This window comes from Dendrobium catenatum, unplaced genomic scaffold, assembly GCF_001605985.2.
Source record: "Dendrobium catenatum unplaced genomic scaffold, ASM160598v2 fragScaff_scaffold_506, whole genome shotgun sequence".
Taxonomy (NCBI): Eukaryota; Viridiplantae; Streptophyta; class Magnoliopsida; order Asparagales; family Orchidaceae; genus Dendrobium; species Dendrobium catenatum.
The window spans coordinates 312175-327768 of record NW_021318968.1 but is presented as its reverse complement, the minus strand read 5'-3'; positions in this window follow the sequence as shown (position 1 = coordinate 327768).

Sequence of the window (15594 nt, the reverse complement as noted above, 5' to 3'; positions counted from 1 at the left end):
TTGTTTCTTATTAAATTTAGAATTACAGCTAACTGATAAAAAGTAAAAAAGAAATACCATATACTAAATAATTTAAGAAAAAAAAATTACACAACATTATCAGATTTATTAGTCAACCTAAATTTGACCCGCTAATTAAACAGATCAATAAAAATCATCCAAACTAAAGTTTTTTTATTAAATCTAAGTCAAATTTTTAGGTCAAGTCAGTTATTGACACCTAAAAATTTGATAAAAAAAATCTTAGAAATATTGATTTTCTCTCAATCCAAAAATTAAATAATTTTTAAATTATAATATAAATAAAATAAATTTAAAAAATTTATTTTGGGCAATTATAGGGATGACGCGGAGAACACAAAAGCCAAGCAAAATGCATGTGAGCACCTCCGCCCGCTCACCGAATAATGCCGACAAAGTCACCATTCAGCCACCTCCAAATACAGCCTGTGGTTTATTATTATTATTATTATTATTTATATTCTTCACACAAACTATCTATCTATCTATCTATCTATCGCTCTCTACCTTTATCTCTCTTATTTAATGAAGTCAATAATATTGGAGTGGCTGCCGGTACCTGCAGCGGCTTTGTAGTCGTTCAGCCAGTCGTGCTTCCCGAGAAGTCCTCTTGGTCAAATTATTTGACTTGTATTACTGACAAATAGTAATTGAGAAAATGTAGGTGGGTCCCGTTGCCATAGATTTATTTCTGAGAAAAATATGGCCCGACAATTTTTTTAGTAAAAAATATTACAAGTAAAATGGTATATATTTTACACAAAAAATTACATGAGTAAAAAAAAAATTTAAGTAATAGTATTGGTAAAATAAATAAATTACACAAAAAGAAAGGAAGGTTCAATTTAGACTGAATTTATGTAAGTTTGTAGTATTGGGTGACATGGCACGTTTATAGTCTGAATAGATGTTGTCCTTCACTAAGTCAGTGCGGCTCATAGCAGTTATAAATAATGCGTGGAAGAACTTTTTGACACCACGGTGCTAGAAAGGTTTGAATTTTTTTGAGACACCCAATGCTACTGTGCTGATTTTGGACGCAGTAGCTCTGACATCTATTATGTCGTGAAGCCTGCAAATAGAGAAGGTCAGCACCACCACATTGAAATCGACGCTCTGGTGTGGATCGATGCGGTGCTGCGACATTGAACTTGTCGGAACTATCCTGTATTTGTAAATTTTACTTTTTCCTTTATAATTCCTGTAGAAATACAACTAAAATAGTATATTTTCATTGTATTTAACATAACAAAAATAATACACAAATTACACTTATCAATTCCTTTAATAAAATCTCCCTCAAGGTAGAATCATTGAATCCTAGGAAGCCAGAACATGAGTATAAAGGAGTCCTAGGAAGCAAGAAGGGGTGGGAGAGTGAAAAAGAAATTGAATGAGAGCCAATAAGACTATTTATGAGACTATGAAACTCAAACTTTTCCCAAGGTTATATAGTACCATTAAATCTAAAGATACCATAGCAATGCCCACAATATTTGACATTTTGCATACTTAAGTACACAAGGAGTCGAGCGGAAAAAAAAAAATTCTCTGAAAGAAGAAAAAATATTAAAAATAAATATGTAGGAGTTATAAATTACTCGTTAATTTTTTTCTTAATTATGAGGAAAAGATGACTAACACTCATAAGGGAAACTTGAAGAAGATGAATATAGTGAAGAAGAGTTGCATTAACACTTTACTCTTAAGATATTCAAAGAAGATCAATCATCTCCTCTTGATCTGTAAATTTTTTTAGGACATTTAGGTCAATTAGACAAACTCATATATACATCACATACGTAATATTTGAATTCAAATTCTCTTAATTAATAGCTAAAACTTTCAATTAATAGATCAAGATGAAGATTAATTATTCTGTGTGGACGCTAAAAGCTGGAGACTAACCAGAGTGCGTCATATCATCACTTCGCTCGTTATAGAGCAGTACCACACCGCATCTTGGTACTGCTCGTTACAATGACTAAATATTACTAATGTGATACATTCTGATTGATCTTCAAACGATATTCTATATCTAATATTTGCATAAAATAATTTCTCCAAGTTGAGCTACATCCCGACTCAAAAATAAAATAATAATAATAATAATTTTTAGCGCAATATTATCACCATGCACTAACCATTAAAAAAAGAAAAAGATTCTTGCTGCTCTCACATTGATTAATTAGCACAAAGCTGGCGCCATAATAGCAGAGGTACACAGTAGTGAATGGCCATGAAAAACAGGACGAGAAGGTGGCAAAAACAAAAAGAGTAATACGAATGATCGATGCTGCTTACAGAGCTGTCCTACATCAACAGTTGTCAAAGATTCTTCTGCTCCTTCCTCTGTCTCCTTCTCCTCCTTTCTCTCTATTTTTTTATTTCTCACTCCAATAATCCTTTCTTCAGCAGCTGCTGCGAGTTATCAGCCAACTTTTCCAAAGGAAAAAATAAAATTATCAGCCGAGATCTGACCAGTTGTCTGCATCGTGATCACTTCCTTAAATAATTAATACGAATAATTTCATATATGTTCTTTAAATATTTTGTATCTTCATTCTTCTTAAAAATGCTAAGTGATAAATTAAAAATTTGGAAGGTTATTCGTATATTTATATATTTAATATTTATTCTATGATTGATACATAAATTTCTCATTTTTTTCCTAATATAGAAACTTAAAATATGAAGAGGTCATGTAATCTTATATATATAAACCCTAAACAAAAATAGATGATTGAAGATCAGGAAGAACTCCGGTGACGGTCGAGAGAACTCTAGCGGAGGTTGAGAAGAACTTCGACGGTGGCCGAGAAGAACTTCGACGGTGGTCAGGAAGAACTCCGGTGACGGTCGAGAGAACTCTAGCGGAGGTTGAGAAGAACTTCGACGGTGGCCGAGAAGAACTTCGACGATGGTCAAGAAGAACTCTAGTGTTGGTCGGGAAGAACTCTGGTGGTGGTCGGGAGTAACTTCGGCGGTGGTCGATAAGAACTCCGGTGTGATCAGGAAGAGCTATGGCATTTGACAACAAGAGGGCTCTCAAAATTCTTCTCTTCTTCCCTTTTTCCTCCTATGTGAATAATGAGGGACCTATTTATAATTTTTTTAAGAGTGACATAGCTTGTAAATAGTGAGAAGATCAAGGGCAAGATGGGAGTGTTCAATCAGATGACTCGTAGCGGTTCCTTTGATTATATAACATATATCGAATATTTATGTGCCCAAATGATGTCAGAATTAAGAGATCTTTGACTCATTGTATTCATCTCATCGAGCCGCTTGATTCGATTATAAGCATGTTATATTTGAAAGTCATTCAATCATCCTATTAATACTCTGAAGTTTCCAAATATGCTTTGACCCCTTGATTTGGGCTCATTTGTGCTCAGACTAGACCGAATCTGGTGTCGTAGGGTTTGTTCTTTGGAATGCTTCATTTGACTGTAAGCTTGCTAAAATCGAAGCTTGGATGATCCCGAAGGGGGAAAGGCACCGTTGTCGGCAACTCCAATTAGTTAGTGGATCGTGAAGCTTCTCCTCGAATGTAATTATGTCGTGCACTAAACAATTCGATGTCTAGGTATTACCCTTATAATTTATTTACTGATTAATAGTATTGATACGATGATTATTTTATAGATTCAATACACGTACTAGTTTACTTGTTTTCCTATGTACTGCTTTATTGGCTTATATACGGTATTATTTTTACTGTTTACAAATTTTACTACTGCTGCTTTTGAGCTTTACAAATTATGCAGAGATTCATGATCATATATTATTACTATTATGAGTTAACTACTAACATGCATATTGCTCATTTGTCAAACTTTAAGTTCAATTGTAGGATTTGATTACTTGCAGAGCACTTGAGTTCATTATATGTGATTAAATAATTTTAGGTGATGGCAAGGAAGCATAAGTGGGAGATTGATCAAGATCCTTCATGTTCAGGTCTTATTATTTTAATTATTATTTAATACTAAGTAGTGTACATGATGTTTGGAGAAATGAATACATATGTATACTTAAACATGTAAGAAGTGATGACTATCACAATATTTTTCAGTAGTCGGTAATCAATAATCAGTTATTGTTGGCTTGATAAAAATATAGTCATCACTCTTTGTCTTTCGGCACGGTAATAACTTCTTATAACTCTCAACCATTATATCACGCAAATCAGTAGAGAATAACACCCATCCATAGTATTTAAAGAAAAGCCAGCTAATCCACCATCCTGTATAAATCAATCAATCATATCCTTAAATAAAATACCCAATTTTTACACATTTCAAATCTTTAATAACTTCTATTTAACCTGGTGAAATTTGTAAATGTCATAGTCAAAATTTTCATAATAATCAGTTCTATAATATATAAAAAGTTATGCGGTAAACATTCAATAAATCTAGGAAAATAGAATAAAATTAGTTCTGTGATGAATCAAACAGTTAAAATCAAACTAGTTGAAAATAGAGATAGGATTAGAATCACCTACTTTGATCTGAATAATTTTCATAAAAATAGCAAAGCAATCCGGAGACCAAAAACCAAGATTTCTCTTTCTTTCCATGCCCTGTAATTCAAACAAAAATTTAGATTTTTTTTTTTCATTTTCAATTTTTCTTAAAGGATTCATGTCATTATTGTTCGACAAGTTTTACGCTAGCTGTCGACTACCTAACGCAACCCTCCACTTTTCTCATCCAGGACTTGGGACTTGGCAACGACAGTGTTAAATGACCTTTCTTTATTAGATTTAAACGAGAATTTGACTTTTAATAGGACACAATGGAGAAAAAAGATTCATGTAGCCGACCCCACGTAGTGGGATAAAGGCTTGATGTTGTTTGTTGTTTGTTGTTGTTGTTGTCATTTTCAATTTTTCTCAAAATTTGGATCGTTACACTTATCCCCTTTCCATATCATGCATTTTTTCACCTAGAATTTCATCCATTTGGGGCATATGAGGCGTAGAACAAGCATCTAAGGTAATTTGAAGGGGCATATGAATGTTGGTGCTTTGCAAAGCCGATCTTACTTTATTTGGATGGGCTTCATTAGGCAATTAAGGGATGCGAAGGTATTTTCCACTTGGTTTCACTGGCACAGATGATCCTGTAGAGCATTTTTTGTGATTTTCTTAGTTGATTGAGGGGTGAATCTGGGTGAGATGTGTTTGATATGTGTTTGGGTGAAGGAACTGATGGTGTATTCGGCCGTAAAGTGGATGAGGAATGTGATCAAAAGATGACGAAGGTTGGAGTGAGGCTGGTGGTGTTCACATCTTCGATGGGGGTGATGATGATGGATCTTTTTTTTTTTAATTTTACAGATTAGCAATGGTTTAAACACATGCTAAAATCACTGATAAATCCATCATACGTACAACAATACTTCTGAAATCACTGTGAAACTATTCCAGCATGCACAAATACAGCAGATTTACAGTAGTTGATAAACTGCTAGAATTTAATTAGTGTCATTTTAAACTTCTGTCGTTGCTTAAAAAATGCGTTGTTCTAGTCATAATTCTTTGTAGCGAGCTTGTTTCAAATGAAAATTTGAAAACATTCCTTTGGCAAGAAGATGCAAGAAAGATTGATAACATTATATAAAGATAAAAATTTATAATTTAAAAATCGCATGTTCATCATTAAACACATATTAACAATTTTAATAAAAACATGATATTATCAAATGATCTTTTGCAATGCATGAAGCATATGCCAATGCAAAATTTGGGGACAAAAATTGATGTATGAAGCCTTATCTCTATATTTTAAAGAATGGTTTAAGAGTATAGTTCTCATTTTCAACCTTGGTTGATTGGTCTAAGCCAAATAATTAAAGGAAGACTTGTGAGTACTGGAGAGGCTTTGGATTCACTTAGAGCTTGCTCATGCTGCAATTTCTTCAGCCCATAAATAAATAATAATTTAGAAGTAATAAAATATCATACCACTTTAATAGAATTTCTGCTGAATGTATATTCTACCAATTCCTTAATAATCTTAACCCTTGTTCTCTTAACGAGTCTTAAATTCAATTCCTTCTATTTAAAAATTGTATTTAAAATTTTGAAGGTCTTTATAAATTTTACACGAGTCCATATATAGATAATACCTCGAGATTTTTAATAAAAATATAATTGCAATTCGCTCTTAATAATTTTTTGTATGTGAATTAAATTATTCCAATATATTGGCTATCACCCTATTATGTTCCATCTAAATACACTCCAATTCTTTAAGTGAAGCATTGCTAAAGATTTAAAAAAATTTACATTCACATGGAATACTAAGGATGAATGTTGAAATCAAATATATGTTTTACTTCTAAAAATTATTTATATAATTTCTTATCCCCTCAAACTTTACACCTTTGTCAATCTAGATAATAGAACTTACATGTGAGAGAGTTTATGATGAAGTGTACAAAGAAATCATTTGAAATCTCAATCTTTAGTGAACTTAATTGAACATTCATCCCTCACAGGGCTATCAAAAGTTGACATGACCCAAAAAGCTGACCTGGACCGGAACCGAAAAAATTTGGGTTCAGGTCAAATTGTTTGTTAAACAGGTTGGGTCCGGTTTGAATTTTTGATCCGTTTGAAAAATGGGTCAGGTTCGGGTTGACCCGAAAACCCTGAAGTTGGCCTAGCTAACCCGCATGAATCGTGATGAAATCCTATGGTGGAAAACTCGACCTTGTGACCGATAACTCCACATTCTTGATGAAATCACATGAATGACTGGATTGCGCCTCCTCCGGTTGTCCAGCCTACCACAGGAGCCGCACGGTTGATGGTTGACCACTCGACCCCGCCTCCTCCGGCCTACCGTAGGACCCACACCCATAACGAATGCGAGTACACAACTTAGCATCCTAGTTAGGTCAAGCTGTTGTCCTCACCGCCTGCTCCGCCTCACCAGTCACTATCAGCCTCTCCGCCCTGCATCATCGCCAACGTTCTCCTCACCGCCTGTATTTGCCCAAATCTTACCCGTGCTACTCACGAACTCAGCAACTTTGCTGTTTAGCTAATCGAGTTCATGGGCCAAGTCGGGTTAACCCGATAACCCTCGTGGGTCGGGTCCATGTTGAAAATCCCGACCCATTTAGCTAACTGGATAGGGTTCGAGTCAACCTGTTTACAACCATGTCAACTTATGTTTGACCCGACCCCAACCTGTTGACCTAAATTGACACCCCTAATCCCTCATTTGTAAGACATGATCTCATATGCCTTAGTGCTAGTCAACTTCATTGATGATAACTTACCATCATGAGAGTGCTGTCCAACACCTCATTTGAAGTCTCAAATTGCTCTTCAACAGCATTCCATAAATGATTTGATCTCTCCAACCATTCATATAATGTCATCCTCAACTGAAGTAGCCTAATCAATGCCCTAAGCACTATAAATGAAGAGCACTCTCCTTCCACTCTTCATAGCAGTAACCACTCAAATATAGAATATTATCATTACAAAATATCATTAATTTATCAACAATAAACAAACAACTATCTCATTAAATAAATGATGAGGCACAAACCATCAAGCATGTGATAAGTTTAACATTAATGCAAGGCAAATCAAATAATAAATATACTCTATATGTCAGCAATATTTACCTGTGGATCATAAAATTAATTTGTTATTTAATGATGCAAATAATATGACAAATTATATAAATTTCATAAAGATTGAGGGCTGGTTAAAAAAAAGAAATTTTTTGCTATTTTATCTCGATTAGTTATGGAAATATTAAAATGTTCCTGCGGGTTAAAATATTAAAAATGTGCAAACAGTGTCGTCGCGTCGCCCATGCTTGATATTTCTCTTCGTTCCATTGCTCCCTACTTTGTCTCCATAGGTTCTGCTTCGGTGCCTCTTGAGGATCTGGTTAATCTCAGCGAAACCCTGTTGAGTGTTAAGACTTAAGAGAATAAAAATCATGTAATATTGCATCACGCATTTCTCTACAAGTAAAAAAAAAGTTATTAAAAAAAAAATGATGGGGTCATCCACACCCAATGGAAATACCTTAGAAATAAATGGATTGCAGTTTACTGAAAAATGAAAAACAAATTTCAGTATTTCTGAAAATTAATTTACAAGAAAAATTCATTCTCATTTGAAGCAAACCTGAGTTGCTGAATGTCCTTTTCATGAGAAAACACAGGCATCTTAGGGAGAGATTATTGGGTTCGAACATCGAACACAAGTTACCGTTCGGTACTTCAGAGTACCGAGTAATACTGAACTCGGTACTGTGAAGTACGGAGTTCGGTACTCCACAATACTGAGCAGTACTGAGTTCGGTACTGAACAATACTGAGCTCAGTACTGCTCGGTACTATGGAGTACTGAGTAGTGGGTGATGCGGCGCATATTCATTGGGCTCCGAATGTCGTCCGGTGTCCGAACCCAATAATTTTCCCATCTTCTTAGGGGTGTCAAAATGGATTTTCAGGTTGGATTAAGGTCAAATCTGGAATTGGCCCGGGGCTAAAACAGTTCAAAAATTTAGAACCCGACCTAACCCGCTACGTTACCGAATGAGCTAACCCGATCTATGAACCCGGATGCAGTAAGCTCATTACAGTGCGGAGTGCGAATTGCGAAGCGGTGTCAGTGGGATATGGGTGTGGGAGTGCAATGTGGATTGCGGAGCAGTGTGGGCAGGGTATGGGTACGAATCCTGAATTTTTCAAGTCGGGTCCAGGTCGAGTTTTGGATTGGGTCAAGTATTAACACAACTAAATTTTTTGATAAAAGTCTCATTAGAAGACAACTCATTTGTTTAATGAAAATCATTATAATAATTTTTTTTAATCCATACATTAAAATTAAAAGAAAAAATCTTTGCATTTCTTCGATATTCAGTATATGGTGTGGAAAAGTGAATTGGCTAAAAAGGGCTTCATAAGTTGGAAGCTTGAACTTGATAAGTGTCCATAATATTTGTATTTTTAATATATATCACAAATATTTTCTTAAAGCACTTAAAATTTTAGTTTTAGGCTTCCTTTAGTATTTCTTTTTTACTACTTTTTATGGTAATTTTCTAGTTCAAGAAATTTTTGTACTACAAAATTATTTTAGAAAACATTATAGGCTTCGTTTGGGACAGCTTCCTTACTATTTTTTAAAACAATTTTTTGGTATAAAAAATTTTTGAAATAAATATTTTTGTACTAAAAAATTGTATTAGAAAGCTGAAAAAAACTGTCCCAAACAAAATCTTAATCTCACACACACACACACATATATATATATATATATATATAAATAAGAAGAAAATTAAAAAAATAGTTGTGTAGATGTTCAATCAAAGTCAGATCAACATCCAAGGAAATTCCTATATAAAAGAAAATATTTGATATTCCTGATAGAGATAAGACTCAAGCATGTGTTGTTATAGTGCTCATTTGATTAATTGGATGATGGTTACCGCTATTTAAAACCAATATTATATTTTATTCTGCTCAATTATTTATATAGATATTTTGTCATATAGTGTTGAACATCAATCGTTGAGTTTCAAGTGTGTATTGGACTACGATCTTTAGATGTGCGAATCGTGCATAAGTAGCGTAGTTAGAAATTGTAGAAGACTTTATGTGAACATTTGTAGTATGGCATATATATTTAGGTTCCTTAAATAGAAATCATATCGAAATAAATGTGAATTGTCAGGTAAGACAATGGAAGCTGAAATGTTCAGTTTACTCTCACAGAATGTTTTATGATCAATGTCATTTGATTGTTTGTCATGTATTCCATCCTCTGTCATTATTCAATGACCAATCATCATTCGATAGCACATATCCGGTCAAATCAGCATCGCTCTACGTAATCTCTTCTTACTAACAGACTATTTATTTAAATATAGATATTATAACACGTTGATATTACTTTAATAATACTAAAAGAATATTCTTACATTTAAAGTTTTTTTTAAATTAAAATTGTAATTATTGCCTACGAGACCTTAATTAGTTTATTCAATACTCATTGGGTGGCTGGGTCCACCTCCTTGCATTGTGGTTCGACCTGCAAGATATTTTTACAACACCCGATGTTGTGTACTCAAGTGTCCCGAATAGCTAGGGTGTGTAGTCAATATTATGACACAACACGAAGAAACACCGACCGACGAAAAACCTGACATAGAGAAATTTCGGGTTCGATCCGACCCGTTTGAAAATATAGTCGCGTTTAAGGTTGAACCCAGCGGTTGCCTAGGTCAACCCGAGAACCCCGATTAAGAATGAATGTGCCGAAGTGCCTGCACCTGCCTCGTGCTACCTGCGCAGCTGCGCTGCGCCGACCCCAAGACTGCCCAGCACCCTGGCCGAAGGCTGGCTCGTGCCGCCGACGTAGCTGCGCTCGCGAGTCCGCCCGCGTGCCCGCACGCGCCTGCTCTGCCGCGCTCGCACACCAAAGCGCTGCCGCCTGCTCGCCTGCATTCCGCGTTCCGAGCCTGCCTACTCGACCCGAGTTCGCGGGTCCGAGCCCGCGTCCCGCCAGCCTGCTCGCCCCGCGTCCTCGCGCCCGAGCCCGCTTCCCACCAGCCTGTCGTCCCGCCTTCTTGCGCGCTCCTGAGTCCTCGCGCCCGAGTCTGCCTGCGCCCCGCGTCCCATGTCAAGTCGGGTCAACCCGACAACCCGATGGTTGGGTCTGGGTCCGAGTTTCCGCCCTTTTTGCCTACCCGGGTCGAGTTAGAGTCGACCTAATTGAACCCAGGTTAGTTCCGGGTTAGACCAGAACCCGACCCGTGGCCCGAAATTGACACCCCTGCCCGGTACTATGAACCCGAGCGCCTCAGCACTGCATAGTTTGCATGGAAAAAAAGATAGCAAACAGAGTTGCAAAACTCAAGATCTGGTAATGCGACACTGTCAGATATACTGGAGACATCGTTGAGTATCGTGACGCTCCAAATTGGCACTGTAGCACTGGGAGACTTGCTAGACAATTTTTTTTTTCTCATTTTTTTTAAAATGTGTCATCCCTTAGTGGTATGTATTATATCTCTTTGATTTTTCTTGTCTAAACATGATATAAAAGAGAAAAAAAAGTAATGAGAGAACGAGTGAGAACAGAGATCGGTATAAATTTCTCAAATTCTCATAGTGAATTTCTAGGAGTAGTATGACTCTGTGATTTTTTTTCTCGATTTCAATTTTCCTCATATTAAATTCTAATGTTCTTTATTTTCAGTTGTATTTCTATTTTTCTTATTTATTTCATTGCATGATTTATTTTCACCTCAACATAAATTTAATTACTTATGTATCTTGCATAATTTTAAAGATAAGAGAGAAAGCTAATTAAATAATCATTCATTAATATTAAAAAAATAATAATAATTTTAATATTAAACAATCATTCATTCTCATGCAATTAGGAAAAAGCTTTAACTCACGTCACATCTCAGCATCCAACGAATCTATACGAAAAAAAAAATATTTGTATTATATTTGAAGATATGACAAGAAGCATGTGAATTGCTTGGTAGTGCTCAGGTTAATTAAATAGCTGATGTTACAGTGCTTAAATTCCATTCATTATATTATTACAAATTGCATCCTTGCTCAGACTTTCATCTCCATACCTATGTTGTCCTTTGTTTGACTTTTGAAATGGTTTTACCCTACGTTATTGATAGTGCAAATCATATGGAGAAAATTATTCTATGCAAGGCTAAAAGTAGCTCTACATATGAAGACGAATCAGATACGACTATGCTAGCGGTATTGAGTCACGATATATAATAAAATAGGGTGAAGTGATGTATTTTAATTGGTCTCCGAATGACGTTCGGCGTCTGCACAAAATAATTAATCAATGATATGAACATAAGATTTTTAAAAGAATTATTGAATTTAAATAATAGTAATAATGGGAGTAGTTTTTTTTGCATACAACCATCCCAAATCGTAAATTTATATTTCAACCCTTAATTCAGATAGCATGGCCCATTGTTGGTTTGTTTTTAGTTTTTCTAAGAATTGGAATCAATGTAGTGGATGAAATTTGATGGATGTGTTGAGTTGATCTGATGAGTTTGTGTTTTATAGGAAAATTGATTATACATCAAATAATCTTCAAACTCTCATGCTTATTGTCAAATCAAACATCTTGACAAGATGAATCTAACAAGCGCAAAATCATCTAATTCTAGCATTGTCAAAGAGCTCCAAAATATTGAAAGAACAGTCTATAAACGAAGATGGGCTTGAGACTTAAGATTTCTTAGAGAGCTTGGATCTTCTCTTGAGACTTGGGAGAGCTCAGAAGCTTAAAGAATCTCGATGTTTCGCTAGAGCATCACCACTAGATCCACACAAAACCATCACCATCAGACCGTTACAAATAATTATTGTCAAACCATCACCTAACTGCCAAACAATTATCCATTTCTGCCATTGGACAACCACCCCACCATTGTCATTAGACCACCATAGCCCGACAACATTTGTCCAACCATCATCACCTCATTATAGTCCTTCAACTACATTTGCCCAACTATAATCATCCTACCACCATCGCCTAACTTGTTCATCTAACTACCATCACCCAAATTAGGTCCTCAGACCCCCATCACATGAATTCAATCATCTAACAATTCACTCATGACTATGATCCTTGAACCTCCACTATCTAACTATGTTGCTCCAGCTGCTGTCACCCAACTATGATCCTCTATCCACTATCCCCCAATTACAATCTCTAAAACATCATCACCTGATTGCTGTCTCATCGCTACCATTTCCTGACTATGATCTACCGCCCACTGTCACATTACTTATTCCTTTGATCACTGCCAACTAAATATAATCCTCATAACTTCATCACTTGACTTCAGTCTTCTACCATCATCACGTTACTATAATCCTTCAAACTTCATCGCACTGAATTCAATCCTCGAGCCACAATCACCCAACTTTGATCCTCGGACCACCATCTTCCAACTATATTTATCTAACTATTATTACCCTACTATAGTCTCATGACCACCATGTCCAGATTATAGTCCTCTCATTCCTAACCATGGTCCTCCAACCACCATCATCCTAATACAATCCTCTGATCATTATCGCTCAACTACAATCCTCAAACCAACATCACTCAACTACAATCATCAAATTATGGTTCTTAATTTAACCACTATATCGATGTTAATTGGCTTTGTCACATGTTGTTTTTAATAACGTCAACACACACTATCTCCTATAAGCTAGATACATGTAGTGACACCAACTTTGATTCTCAACATCTATATTAAAATTTATGCAGGACTTTGCAATCACCAATCTCCCGTCAAGTTCAATGCGTTTTAAATGAACCTGAATCTGTTTTGGTTGGAAATGGGGTGAATTGTGTTGGGGGAATTTTAGCTGAGGCTGTTGCGCGTGTTTTATCTCCTAACGCTTCTCCTTTTGTTCCTAATGCTGTTACCTCTGCCATGGTAGCTATCACTACTGATAAGGTTAATACCTTAGCGGATGTTGCTGTTGATAACTCGAAGGTCTTTTTGGAAACGGATATGGGTGAGGCGGTGCCTCATTTGCTTAACGTCAGTGAGGAATGTGCTCCGATTGTGAACAGGATTGTTGAGGTCCCTGTGAATTTGATTAATTCGCAATCTATGGCTAACTGTTTGGGTGATTGTTCTGGTTTGGAGATTAGGAACCAAATTAACTGGTTGGCTGGTGAATCGGATGGTGCTTCGGACTCTGAATTTTTTGATGTTCAAGTGGACTCGGACCCGGATAACGATAACGATTTCTCGGTGGTTTGTACAAAACCTATTGTTAATGCTCAAACCCGGGGAAATTTTGGGGGAGAGGCCGTCGGCGACGTTGATTCTTTATGTTATTTGTGCTTTTCATCGCTCATCGGGATTTATTTGTTTTATTGGTCGGATGCTTCGTGGATTAGATGGGCTATAAGCAATGATGTGGTCGGGGCTCGCGACCTGATCGTTTTGCTTGTGGCAACCTTTCATTGGACGGTCCGTGCGAGGCGACTGGGTCGCTGGGAGCCTCGGCCATCTCCTGAGCTTTTTTGCGCCTATAATTCTTTTTGTTGTTTTTTCCTTTGCTTCCCTATTATCAGCTGTTGTATCCGTTTGATTTTGATTGATTAATGAAATTTTGTTTTTTGAAAAAAAAATACCAATCTCCCCTCAAAGGACAACAATCAAACAAACAACAAAATATTTCTTGAAGACAAATCTAATATTGCAAAGCTCCTACAACTTTTATCACAAAAATATTTTTTATATGTTGCATGCCTACTATGTTTTATCTATACCTACCTTTAACAATCATATGGAAGGGCATCATTTATAACTCTGAACAGAGGCTAGTAGAATTATTTTAATTGGGTCAAACCATATGATTTTCCCAAAGGCTTTGAAAATCGGTTTAAATGGTTGAACTGCAAACCGGTCGGTTGGGCCATCGTGGTTCACTTCATAATTGATTTTGCAAAGAATCGGTGTTGGACAGTTCAAACCGACAATTCGACTGTCAAACCGTAATACCAGTATCGGTTCAAACCGACAATTCGACCGTCAAACCGTAAAACCAGTATCGGTTCAAACCGACAATTCGACCGTCAAACCGTAATACCAGTATTGGTTTCAGAAAAAACTACCAATTCAGATAAAATGCATTTGAGCTGTCTTGATTAAATCTAATGATGTAAATTTTTTGAAAAAATAAAACCTAACTTATATTGTATAAAAAAAAAAACCATACTATTCATTGTCGTCCTGTTCTCATGTAAGCTCCTCCAAATCTCAACTCCCGTCCCAGTCTCGTGTTATTTCATGAAGCCTACACCGAACCGAAGCCGCTCATCTCATGCTCAACTCCTCCTGTCTGACTTACTACTGTGATTTCTTCACTTCTTCTCCTAGCACTTGTCCTCGCAGAGTCGCATTCACTACTCACTAATAAAACTTAGCAATTTCTTCTCGGATAGTTTTTTTACTTAGTTGATTTTCTGATTATGAGTTTGAAAAATGGTTCTTGCAAAATGAGATTGTTTTCTTTCCATGGAAAATTGAGTTTGTCGACTTCTACGTGAGTCTTCTATTTGATGTTTTTTTAACGTTTCTTGATTTAAACTTTTGGTTTTGAGCTTTTTTATTCTGAATCTTTGGTTTTGGATTATATATGTTCATATTTTTTATTGAATTTGAGTTTGAAGACGATTCTTGTTGACAAGGGAGCAACACAATTGCATCTTCCTGTGAAGCAAGGTCAGCCATCCCGTGTAAGAATGCTGTTGGATAAAGGAACTCTTTTATATGCTTCTATCGGTGGCTACAAGTATGACTTTGATGAATTTTTGTTTACTCTTATTCTGTTATTTTTTGAGTTGATGAACTTCGAAGTATTGAAATTAGTCAAATTACTAGTCAGATTATGTTAATTTTATTGATTTTTAATAATATTATTATTTATTACATCATCTAGTTTGATCCCGGCCGAACCAATCAAACTACGAACCTCTCCTTCTGCTTTGATGTC